Genomic DNA, 12,269 nt, shown 5'->3' on the forward strand with positions numbered 1-12,269 from the left:
CACCTACACCCTTGACTTGGGCATTTCCGTCCACTTTTGAGTCCTCCGTTATATCTAGACACTTTAAATGTAAGGGTGTTTCGATAAATTTGCTATCTTTTAATTATTTATATAAAACCGCAACCACCTCCATCACACCACCACCACCGTTTGAAACACCGCTGTCAGAACCACCGTGCCACCTGAAACCAACATTATCATCTTACCCATTAAACCCTAGAATTTCCATCGATTTCAAGTCAAAATAATGTGTTCGTTCATCACTATCAACACTTGAAACCACCTTCTTTTGCCATTGTTGCTTAGCAGAAACTTGTGATGATTAACTCAAAACAAAACCCATGTGTAAAACATGAAGGCCCAAGTTATTAAAACTGATATAAAGATTGTATAGTTGTGACAGTAAAGTTGAATTGAATGTTGATGGTGGTGTTGGTTAACGGCGTTTGTTAGTAATTTAACGGACCGAGGGATAAGTTGATAATTTAACAGATGGACTCGAAGTGGAGGGAAATGTCGACGTCTGGGGTGCAGGTGTGTTGTTTCTGGAAGCAGGGTTGCAAAGTCCATCCGCTTGTTCACCACAAAGATGCAAAAAATACTTAACTCTATTAGTTTTTTATATGCATTTTTTAATATATTTTGAGAAAAACGTGAATGAGACTAGACTCGGCTGAGCTCGAGCTCGTGTAGTACCTTAAATGAACCAAAGCCTGGCTCAAGCTTGGTTGTGCAGTGTAAAATTAATACATAGAAGTTGAAAAGAGTTCAATCTTAAAAATACACTAGGCTCGATGAGGCTCGAGCTCGATAAAGCTTGGATCATTTCAAGCTTTTTATCGATCCAATCTTGAGCAGCTTAGCTATCGAGCATATCGGCTCGTTTGCATCCATAATTTCAACCTGACTTCATTTCGGCCAAAAGTCGTTTTGACCAGAATCAAATTGTTACGTTTTAAAATATGATTTTGTCGTAACTTATTTTACACGGAATATTATTGACTTTTCAATTGCCACTCGTTCTAATCATACATGTTTTGACATGTAACCCAAGCCTATGGAGTATGTCCGGCTTAGTCTAAGGTAGGGTTTCAAACCCTAAACCGGTTCGGGTTGAAGCCAGTCGGTTTGGTCAACAAAAGTCAAAATCGGTTTATGATCGGCTTCGGTTCGGATTACGATCGGTTTTGTCCGGTTTCGGTTCGGTTAACTGGTTTCAATAGGTAAAAGTACAAATCAGTTTCAAACTTGCGGTTTCAATTGGTTCTAAACCGGTTTCTATATAATTGGTTTCAACCCGATTCGGTTTTTGAATTAGTTTGGTTAACCTAAGCGGTTTGCTTGCCCACCTCTACAATCAAGTAAGCCATAGTTTTAATATCAAATAGTCATCGCTTTGGTGCAATTCCCAACATCCCACGTTGTATGTGGGTCATAAAATGAGAAGTCTTTCTCAAACTTAACTTTTCTGTTACTTTCTTCTATATGGGTATTTTGTACCTCCAAAAATTTTGCTACTTTTTACTTTCCATTATGAAAGATAGGGTCATTAAACGGAAATGGTTAGTATTTCAAGTTGATATCTTGTTTGGCTAGCGTCTAGCTAGTATTTCTAATTGATATTTTGTTAGTCTTTCAAAAAAAATGAAAATGGTTAATGGGTCAAAACCTTCACGGACCACAAAGTCGTGTCAGAAAGAATATAAATAATACTTTGTATCATTAGACCATGATAGATATTTTTTTACGTGTTGACGTGAATATGATTTGTTTGATCTGAAAATTTTAACCTAACATTTTTTTTCCGCATATTGACACTATATAGTTACAATTTATGACTTAAAAATACAAATGTATATAAATATTACTTCGTAACACAACATATACTTTTAGAAAAAGTAAACGAGTTTAACGACTCAACACATGAAACCGTCAGGAGTATCGGAATACGGTATGTTTAGCTAAACGTGTCCATAAGTTCAACCCGAACCCATTTAGACTAACTCAACCTTTGAGTTACGTGCAGGTTCATGTCGTGTCAATAAAAATTCTTAAATGGTTGATACTAACGTTTAATGTTCTTGTCGTGATTGCGAAATAAGTTTTCTTTGTTAGTGAAGAGGCTAAAAAGCTAAAGTTGTGCTTGTTGATGCTTAGCATACAAAAGCTCAACCCATACATTTAGGTGGCCAAAATAATGGGTGACCATAAGGCTGCGCGGTATGGTGGCATGGACAAGGCCGTGGTCCGAGATGGCAAAAACATGTCTTGGAACACCACTGACCACACACCTCCCTCACAGTCTACTGGCATGGAGGATTTTGCATTAAAAATTTTACATAACGAAAAAGCCGTGTGTGAGACAAAACAATTTATATTTTAATTTGTAACTAATTGAGCACCTCAAATGATTTTCAGTAATATACTCGTAAACTTTTAAAAAGATCTAATTACAAAGTATTTTTTTTATGAACATCCCGATACAAATTTCATTAAAAAAAATACTTTTTTTGGTCTCGTATGCGGTTTAGCACATATTTGTATCGGTAACTTTGGTGGGACATATTTACACACACATGTCGAGTCAACTGCCAAACGACGGTGAGGACTAGATATGTAGCCTTTCTTTTCGAGTTTTACGTTTGCGTTTTATAAATGACTCCCATGTTTTGTTTTATATATATACTAGTTTTTATCCCCCGTATTACGGGGGTTGTGTTTCTTTTTCGTGTTTAATATTCATATTTTTTTGCATTTTAATTTTATTTGTTATAAAAAAAGTTAATAACATACTTAAGGTTTGAAGATGAAATAGTTTCACAAATAACTAACATGTTATAATCCGTTTAAAAACTATGAGTTTGGTGAGACTCATGACCCGCTTGTTCTTTTTTACTATAAAATTGTTTCTTATTATAAATAGTATATATTTTTCTTAAAAAATTGAATATTAATATTTAGTATCCCTATTTTATAAGATTTGCATATCAATTACTTGATGAGATTTATTTTTAGAATAGTGAGATGTTATAACCCGTTTAAGGTTATCTAGGTATGGTGAGACCCATACCGTGAATTCGGGTAAAATGCATGAGAAATCTTCATTTACAAATAAAACAATATGATGGCTTGAGTAAATGTAAGAAACAACCATAAAATATTTAAATGTTTTGTTTATTTACATGGGTTGTTTTATATTATTTGTTTCTAATATTTATTTATTTTTTGAATTTTTATTTTTTTATTGTATGAAAGTTAATAATATATATATGATTTGATGATAAATTGTTTCACAAATAAATGAGATGTTATAACCCGGTTTAAAATCTATATGAGTTTGATGAGACCCAAGACCTGTTAATATTTTTTACTATAAAATTGGTTTTTTAATTATAAATAATATATATATTTTTTAAATAATCATATATTAATTCTTAGTATACCCATACTTTTTAGGATTTTTATATCAAATATTTTGTGAGATTAGTTTTTTAATTTAAGGAATATTGGATTTTAATAATCCCTATTAAATGATATTGACCGATAATAATCCTCATTCATTTTATCGCCACTAGCGGTCCCAAATTCAAAAAAGTTGGCCCCCAATGGTCCCCCGTTAAAAATGACTTAACGGTGTTATAGTTTTTTCTGAATTTCAAACCAATGTTTTAGGGCTTTTGATCGTTAGGAGGATACGAGTCGATTGGTGTAAAACTTAGCTCGAAACAATGATCCAAACGACTTAATTTTGATTAATTGTAAGTTCAAACACCCGAATTGAAGCATTGTTTCGTCATTTTGAAGCACAATTTCAAACTAAGTTTTACACCAATCGACTTGTATCCTCCTAATGATCAAAAGCCCTAAAAAATTGGTCTGAAATTCAGAAAAAGATATAACGCCGTTAAGTCGTTTTTAACGGGGGACCATTGGGGGGGCAACTTTTTTGAATTTGGGACCGTTAGTGGCGATAAAACGAATATGAATTATTATCGGCCAACACCATTTAATAGGGATTATTAAAATCCAATATTCCTATTATTCCTTAATTTAATAAGATGTTATAACCTGTTTAAGAAATATATGGGTTTGATTAGACCCATACCCATGAATTCGGGTCAAATGCATGAGAAGCCTCTATTTAAAAATCAAGAAAATCTGGTGACTTTAAAAAAATGGGGAGCGACCACATCACGACACATAGGATTTTTATATTTTCGTTTATATATATTATGTATTACGGGGGTTGTTTTATATTGTTTGTTCTAATATTTATTTATTTTTTGAATTTATATTTTTTTTATTGTATGAAAGTTAATAATATACTTATGGTATGATGATAAATTGTTTCATAAATAAATGAGATGTTATAACCCGGTTTAAAAGCTATATGGTTTTGATGAAACCCAAGACCCGTTTATATTTTTTACTATAAAATTGGTTTTTTAATTATAAATAATATTTATGAAAGTTAATAATATACGTTTGGTTTGATGAGACCCAAGACCTGTTTATTTTTTTAATATCAAATTGGTTTTAATTTAAATAATATATGTATATATATATATATATATATATATATATATATATATCTTTTTTAAAATAATTCATATATTAATTTTTATTATATTGGTGAGAATAATTTTTAGTTTAATGAGATGTTATAACCCGTTTAAGGAATTTCTGGGTTTGGTAAGACCCATACCCATGAATTCGAGTCAAATGCATGAGAAGCCTCCTTTTAAAAATCAAGCAAGATTTGCTTGAATTTTAAATGGTGGCCTCTCATCGATTTAACCCGGTTCGACCCAAATAACTCTTACACGGGTCGTAACTTAACTCTTACACGGGTCATAACTAATTTGCAGCCGCCGCCAGGTTCCTTCTTCCACCGTTCACCTCTACCTTCATGGTGATTAGACCAGTGGTTGTGATGTTTGTTTTATCTGTTATTAACACCTATGTGGACACCATCCTTTACCACACCAACAAAGTGGTTTCTAGTTATCCCACTATTGTGCTAATAAACCCCAGATCTATAGATTTTTTACGGGGTTATTTTATATTGTTTGTTCTAATATTTATTTATTTTATAATATATATTTTTTTTATTGTACGAAAGTTAATAATATACTTATGGCTTGATGATAAATTGTTTCACAAATAAATGAGATGTTATAACCCGGTTTAAAAGTTATATGGTTTTGATGAGATCCAAGACCCGTTTATTTTTTTACTATAAAGTTGTTTTTTAATTATAAATAATATTTATGAAAGTTATTAATATACTTATGGTTTGATGAGACTCAAGACCCGTTTATTTTTTTTACTATAAAATTGTTTTTTTAATTTAAATAATATATATATATATCCTTTTTAAAATAAATAAAATATTATTTTTATAGGATTTTTACATCAATAATTTGATGAGAATAATTTTTAATTTAATGAGATGTTATAACCCGTTTAAGGAATATCTGGGTTTGGTAAGACCCATACCCATGAATTCGGGTCAAATGCATGAGAAGCCTCCATTTAAAAATCAAGCAAATCTGGTGACTCCAAAAAAAAGGAGAGCGACCACATCACGACACGTAGGATTTTTATGTTCTCGTTTATATATATTATAGATATGCCCCTAAAATAAATTAGGATGGTCCACAATCACATGTTACTTCTCCAACAATTCTATATGCGGCATATATTTTGATTTGAAATATGATCTCTTTAATTGTATGACATAAAAAAATGTTGAGATTTCCTAAAGGTCAACTGACACTAGAAAATGAACGAGCAAAGTACGATATCAGAGTATGATTACGATTTCAAACATAAGAACCATCGTATTTCTAAAAAAATGGCGTCGTAGAGCCACCATTATTATGTTATAGTAGGGTGGCATGAAAAAAAGATTGGATCATGAATATAAGGTATTTGTAGATAGCATTTTAATGTTTGTAACTCTTTTGTAGAATCATCAAATAAGACATTAATATTAAGCATCTATGTACCGTTATATACCTTCGCTATAAATTTTATAGATGTATACGAGGACATATCTTAATGTTCTTATAAGACATATCACATCCAGTGGTCCTAGCGGGGGTGCGGAGCACTCGAACGCGCACGGGCGAAGAGCGATGGGCGCTTTGATGGCGCACTTTGCACTTCGCACCCTCGCATCGCCGCGAGCCGCCTTAGTATTTTTGTGAAAAATTAAGATTTTTAATAATCCTTCCATCGCGATACGCGACGGGTTTCTATCAAAGTGACACCATCGCGTATCGCGACGTGGAAGCTACGCGGACGAGACACGTAACCTGCCACGTGGCGTGCCACGTAGCAGGTCTAGGGCTGACTAAGCAAAGCTAGGAGATTCTTCGCGATACGCGACACCCTTTGCCTATGGCCATCGCGTATCGTAACGGGCTTCAGAGTCAGCTATAAATAGGTTGAACTTGAAACACTTCTCCTCACACCAAAATCTTGTTTCTCTTTAATTTTTCATACACATATATATATTTTTTAAGATAACGGTATAATACCCGAATATTGTAACGATATCATATCCGATCGAAATAAATATACACGAATCCGAAAGCTTTGCCTAATAAGGTAAGACATTGTGCCATCGTGTAAAGTTTCTACTCTCGTGATTATCGTTAAGATTATTGGTTTTATACTAATCTAGATATATTACATTGTGTTTATCCTAGGTGCTTAATATCAAGAGGCGTTAATAATTGTAAACTTGCAATGTGAGACATTCGAGTTTTTGTACCACTCACATTTGCGTGAGACAACTATTTTTCCGACACTGTCATGATGATTTCAAAACCTATAAAACTCATGACAGATGGTCTAAATGGTTTCAAATATATTTTTATAAGTATTTTAAATACATTACGGTGATTAAGTCTCTGTAGACTTACGGGATGGTTACTACTGGTATTGTGGGGTTTTGTATACAAGGCTTGCCTACTAGGCTATTACACGTTACTTATTGGACAAGTGTTAGCCAATAAGTAATATGACCACAGTCATAGACACGGTCTAGTGACAAGTACCTTTTGGTAATTTGTAAGCAGACATGTGTAAAAACATCTTAATGCTGCAACTATAAAATGTGTCATTTACAAATGAATGTACTCACCAGTATTTCTTGCTGATCAAATATTTGAAACATGTTTCAGGTGACTTGTTAGAGACAAAGGAATGATGCATGCGGGCTTCCAGCTTAAATAAGTGGCATGTCACCAAAATAAAGAAACGTGTTTTGTAAGTTAGGGTTTAACCCTATAAAAACTTATGTTTGTATCAAAAGGGATTAAATTCTCGGTTTATCATAATAATAATTATGGTGTTTTTATAACTCTGATCATTTTTCCTAACTACGGTTCTGATGAAATATTCTGCTGCAAATAATGTAATAAACACTGATACCACCACTCAATGTTCACGGCTTCCCTCCCATGATATAGGGGTCGGGGCTGTGACAGCTGAAGTGGTATCAGAGCCACTGGTTTAAGCAACATGAGTATTTTAATAATACTTATTCTTAAAATTAAGATTTAGGAAATACATGCATTAACATATGTGTTAACCATTCGTATAAGATTCTAACCACACGTGAAAATAAATACTATTTTCCTTTGGAGTTCGTTGTTTTATTGTTTTTGCTTCACAGTATGAGCGAGCTCATAGAAGCATTTGAGAATATATTCGTTAACACTACGGATATGGAAAAAAGACAAGCTAGTGAACAACACCCTGAACCTATGGTCTTTCAAGCATATGTGTTAACCATTCGTATAAGATTCTAACCACACGTGAAAATAAATACTATTTTCCTTTGGAGTTCGTTGTTTTATTGTTTTTGCTTCACAGTATGAGCAAAAACATGCATTAACATATGTGTTAACCATTCGTATAAGATTCTAACCACACGTGAAAATAAATACTATTTTCCTTTGGAGTTCGTTGTTTTATTGTTTTTGCTTCACAGTATGAGCGAGCTCATAGAAGCATTTGAGAATATATTCGTTAACACTACGGATATGGAAAAAAGACAAGCTAGTGAACAACACCCTGAACCTATGGTCTTTCAAGCACAACAACCGGTAGAAAAACCAAAGCCCAAAAGAAGAAGAAGGCTCAAAGACTGACAAAGAGGGTTGAGAAAAAATAAGAAAGAAAGAACCTCAGCCATACAACCACAACCACAACCTGAACAACCAACTCAACCACAACCAATTGAACCACCACCAACTTTACCACCACCCCTTTCAACAATACCAATGCAGGAGCGACTAGGCCGACGCCTAGATGAATGTGAAGTCTTTCAACCGATATTCAACGATATATGTGCAGCAAGTTCCGGCAACCCAAATATGCCATCTCAAAACCCAAATAATACACTACTCCCTGATGATATTATTAACCAAGCCCAATTGGAAGAATGGTGGACAAATGATTGGCAATATCAAACAATGATGACAAATCCTTATGCACCATTCCAGGCTGAAACCGCAAACTACCCCACCATGACACCGGAAATGACGGCTGAGCTCCGTCATTACGGGGAAGAACTAATAGATACCGGGAATAGAATAATAAATATGGGGGAGAACTTAACCTGGAAATACTACGACCGAGAACCATACATATAAACCATATATAAAATATTTATATGTTCGTTATCGTAATTTCTTTGATAAAAAAAGGTGTGTATGTATGTAAGAAAAGTGTGTAGTGACGCATATATGTAAAGTGTGTAGATGTAAAATATAGTGATGCATATATATATATATATATATATATAAAGAGTAAATGTCACAAAGATCGATGATTTTGACATATTCTGTGCCTGTATGTTATTTTATGCTTATGTGTTATTAATATCTTGCTACCTTATTATTTGATTACGATATTAATAATTTCTTTCTTATATGTAATTCAGATGTCTAATGAGCACAATCGTGAAAATGAGCACAATAGCGAAAATGAGCACAATCACGAAAATAAGCATAGTCACGTAAATGAGCACAATCACGGAAACGAGCATAATCATGAAATTCATAATCAAGAAAATCGTCTGAATATGAATGCTATTGAAAATATGATAGCTCTGAAAATCACTGAAGCAATTCCTTTAATTGCTGATGCTATTAGGCAACCCATTTATGTAATTAGGCATAAGACCGAGAGTAATAAACGCAAGTCTAACAATGAGGCTAGTCATAGCGTGAATGGAGGAAATAGCAACCCATTACCCAAAAAGTCAAAAGTTCATGGTTGTACTTACAAAGATTTCTTGGCTTGTAAACCAACCGAATTCTCTGGAAATGAAGGACCTATTTCAGCACTACGCTGGTTAGAGAAGACGGAAGCTATAATAAGAATCAGTAAATGTGTTGAAGAAGATAAAATAATATATGCTTCTAACCTCTTCATTAATGAAGCAATGGAATGGTGAAATACAGTCCTCCAATCAAAGGGAAGTCACATAGTTTATACTATGATTGGGAAGAATTTAAAGAAATAGTATACAGGAAATTTTGTCCTCCTCATGAAAGAGAAAAGATTGCTACTATGTTTTTAAATCACAAGATGGAAGGTGTGAAGTGTCGTGAGTATACGACAAAATTCTTCAAATATGCAAGAATGGTACCGGCTTTGGCTTCGCCAGAATCAGTACTAATTTCTCGTTATATTTGAGGATTAGTAAGTGAAATCTGCGATCTGGTAAAGTCAACTAGACTTCAGACTATTGAAGAAACAGTTGAGCTAGCTAATACCATGACAGACGGATTAGTTCGAACTCAGGAAGGAAATAAAAAGAAAGATCTAGCCCAGAAGATTACCCAAGAATTCCGGAAGAAAGGAACAGGGCAATCTTATGCTCATCCTTTATGTAAAATTTGCAGAAAGAGGCATACAGGGAGATGCGCTTTTAAGAAAACTAAGTATTGCAATTTTTGCAAAATGGCTGGGCATACGGATGAAGAATGTAGGAGAAAAGAAAGTCGTGTTTGCTATAACTGTGGAGAACCTGGCCACATCCGTCCAGAATGTCCAAAACTGATAAAGGTGCCTGACAAGAAAGCAAACATATGGACCTAAGAAGAATGCACGAGCTTTTCAGCTTACTGCTCAAGAAGCGGCATTGATTCCAGACGTTAGGGGTGAGCAGAAAACCGAAAATACCGAACCGAAACCTAATTAACTGAAAAAAACCGAACCGAAGCATTAACCGACGGTTTTTTTTTTTGTTTTTTTGAAAAACCGAAATTTCGGTTTCGGTTCGGTTACCCATTTCAAAAATACCGAAAAAACCGAACCGAACCGAACCGATTAACTTGGTATATTAAAATAAATAATTTAAATGATTGTTAAATATATTTATGCTAAGCCATATGCGACAACAACCGAAACAAATTAGGAGTTTGTTGGTTCAATAGATTTGTAAGAGAAATTAGAGTTTGTGAAAGGAATAGTAAATGTTAATATTTATTTTTATACATAGGAACTAGTTGCATAAAACAATTAATAGAACGAAAAAAAAACAAGAAAAAATAAAAAAAAAACGAATATAACCGAACCAAAACCGAAACCCAAAAAACCGAAAAACCGAAACCGAACGGTTTTTATATAAGAAAAAACCGAATTTTCGGTTTCGGTTTCACCTAAAACCGAACCGAACCGTGCTCAGCGCTACCAGACATCATTGCGGGTACGTTCCTTATCAATAACGTTTACGCTAAAGTATTGTTTGATTCCGGAGCAAATCAAAGTTTTGTAAACACGAAGTTTTTCCAAGCCTTAAATCAGCCATTAACCAAACTTAATCAAGTTTGTACGGTAGAAATGGCAGATGGAAATTCCATTCATATTCATGAAGTACTTCCAGAAGAAAACATAAATTTGCTAGGCTACAAGTTTAAAGCAAATTTACTCCCAATGAATCTGGCTGGATTCGATGTCATATTAGGAATGGACTGGTTAGCATCTAATCATGCTCGAATCCTATGTAATACAAATTCTATTGAAATCCGCACACCAACGGGAAAAACTATTACCATTCAAGGAGATAAAATGCTCAAGCCTAGAAAGTTCATATCAATAATGAAAGTGGCAAGCTATCTAAGGAAACAAGGCGTAGTATATATGATTTCTGTAATCATTAGCGCCAAAGGAAAAGAGCTAAAAGAAATTCTGGTAGTATCGGAATATTCTGACGTCTTTCCAGAAAATTTACCTGGACAACCGCCTGATCGTGAAGTTGAATTTAGAATCCATATAATACCAGGAATAGCGCCAGTTGCTAAAGCACCATACATATTAGCGGCAACAGAGATGTTAGAATTAAAGAAGCAATTAAATGAATTGCTAGAAAAAGGTTTCATAAGGCCTAGCTCATCACCCTGGGGAGCACCAGTATTGTTTGTCAAAAATAAAGATGGGTCAATGCGTATGTGTATCGATTATAGAGAATTGAATAAAGTCACAATTAAGAATTGGTATCCCTTATCGAGAATTGATTATTTATTCGATCAACTCCAAGGAGCTCGATATTTCTCTAAAATTGATTTACGCTCAGGATACCACCAATTAAAGGTGCAAGAAGAAGATATTCCTAAAACAGCTTTTAGAACAAGATATGGTCATTATGAGTTTACAGTCATGCCATTTGGTTTAACTAATGCACCAGCTGCGTTCATGGACATAATGAACCGAATATGTAAACCATATTTGGATAAATTTGTAATCGTTTTTATAGACGATATACTTATTTATTCCAAAACTAGTGAAGATCATGTCAAACATCTTCATACACTTTTGACACTATTTAGAAAAGAGAATTTTTACGCTAAATTCTCAAAGTGTGAATTTTGGTTACAAGAAGTACAGTTTCTAGGACACTTGATTAACCATGAAGGTATTCATGTGGACCCTGACAAAATAGAAGCTATTACTAATTGAGAAATTCCTAAAACTTTTACAAAAAATCGAAGTTTCTTGGGATTAGCAGGATATTATAGGCGCTTCTTTCAAAATTTTTCCCGAATAGCAGTTCCGTTAACCAAGTTAACATGCAAGAATGTTAAGTTTGAATGGGGACCTTATGTCACACCCCAACCTACGGCGGAAATGTCGGGGCGTGGACTGATTGTCACAGCTCGCAAGGTTACTATTATGAAGATATTAAAATTTAAATATATATTTATTTAATTTAAATAACACCATTATTCATTACAAAAAGAAATCCA

The sequence above is a fragment of the Bidens hawaiensis genome, unplaced genomic scaffold, assembly GCF_021521415.1.
Source record: "Bidens hawaiensis isolate Kalapana, Puna unplaced genomic scaffold, B.hawaiensis_p1.1 tig00055213_1, whole genome shotgun sequence".
In the NCBI taxonomy this organism is placed as follows: domain Eukaryota; kingdom Viridiplantae; phylum Streptophyta; class Magnoliopsida; order Asterales; family Asteraceae; genus Bidens; species Bidens hawaiensis.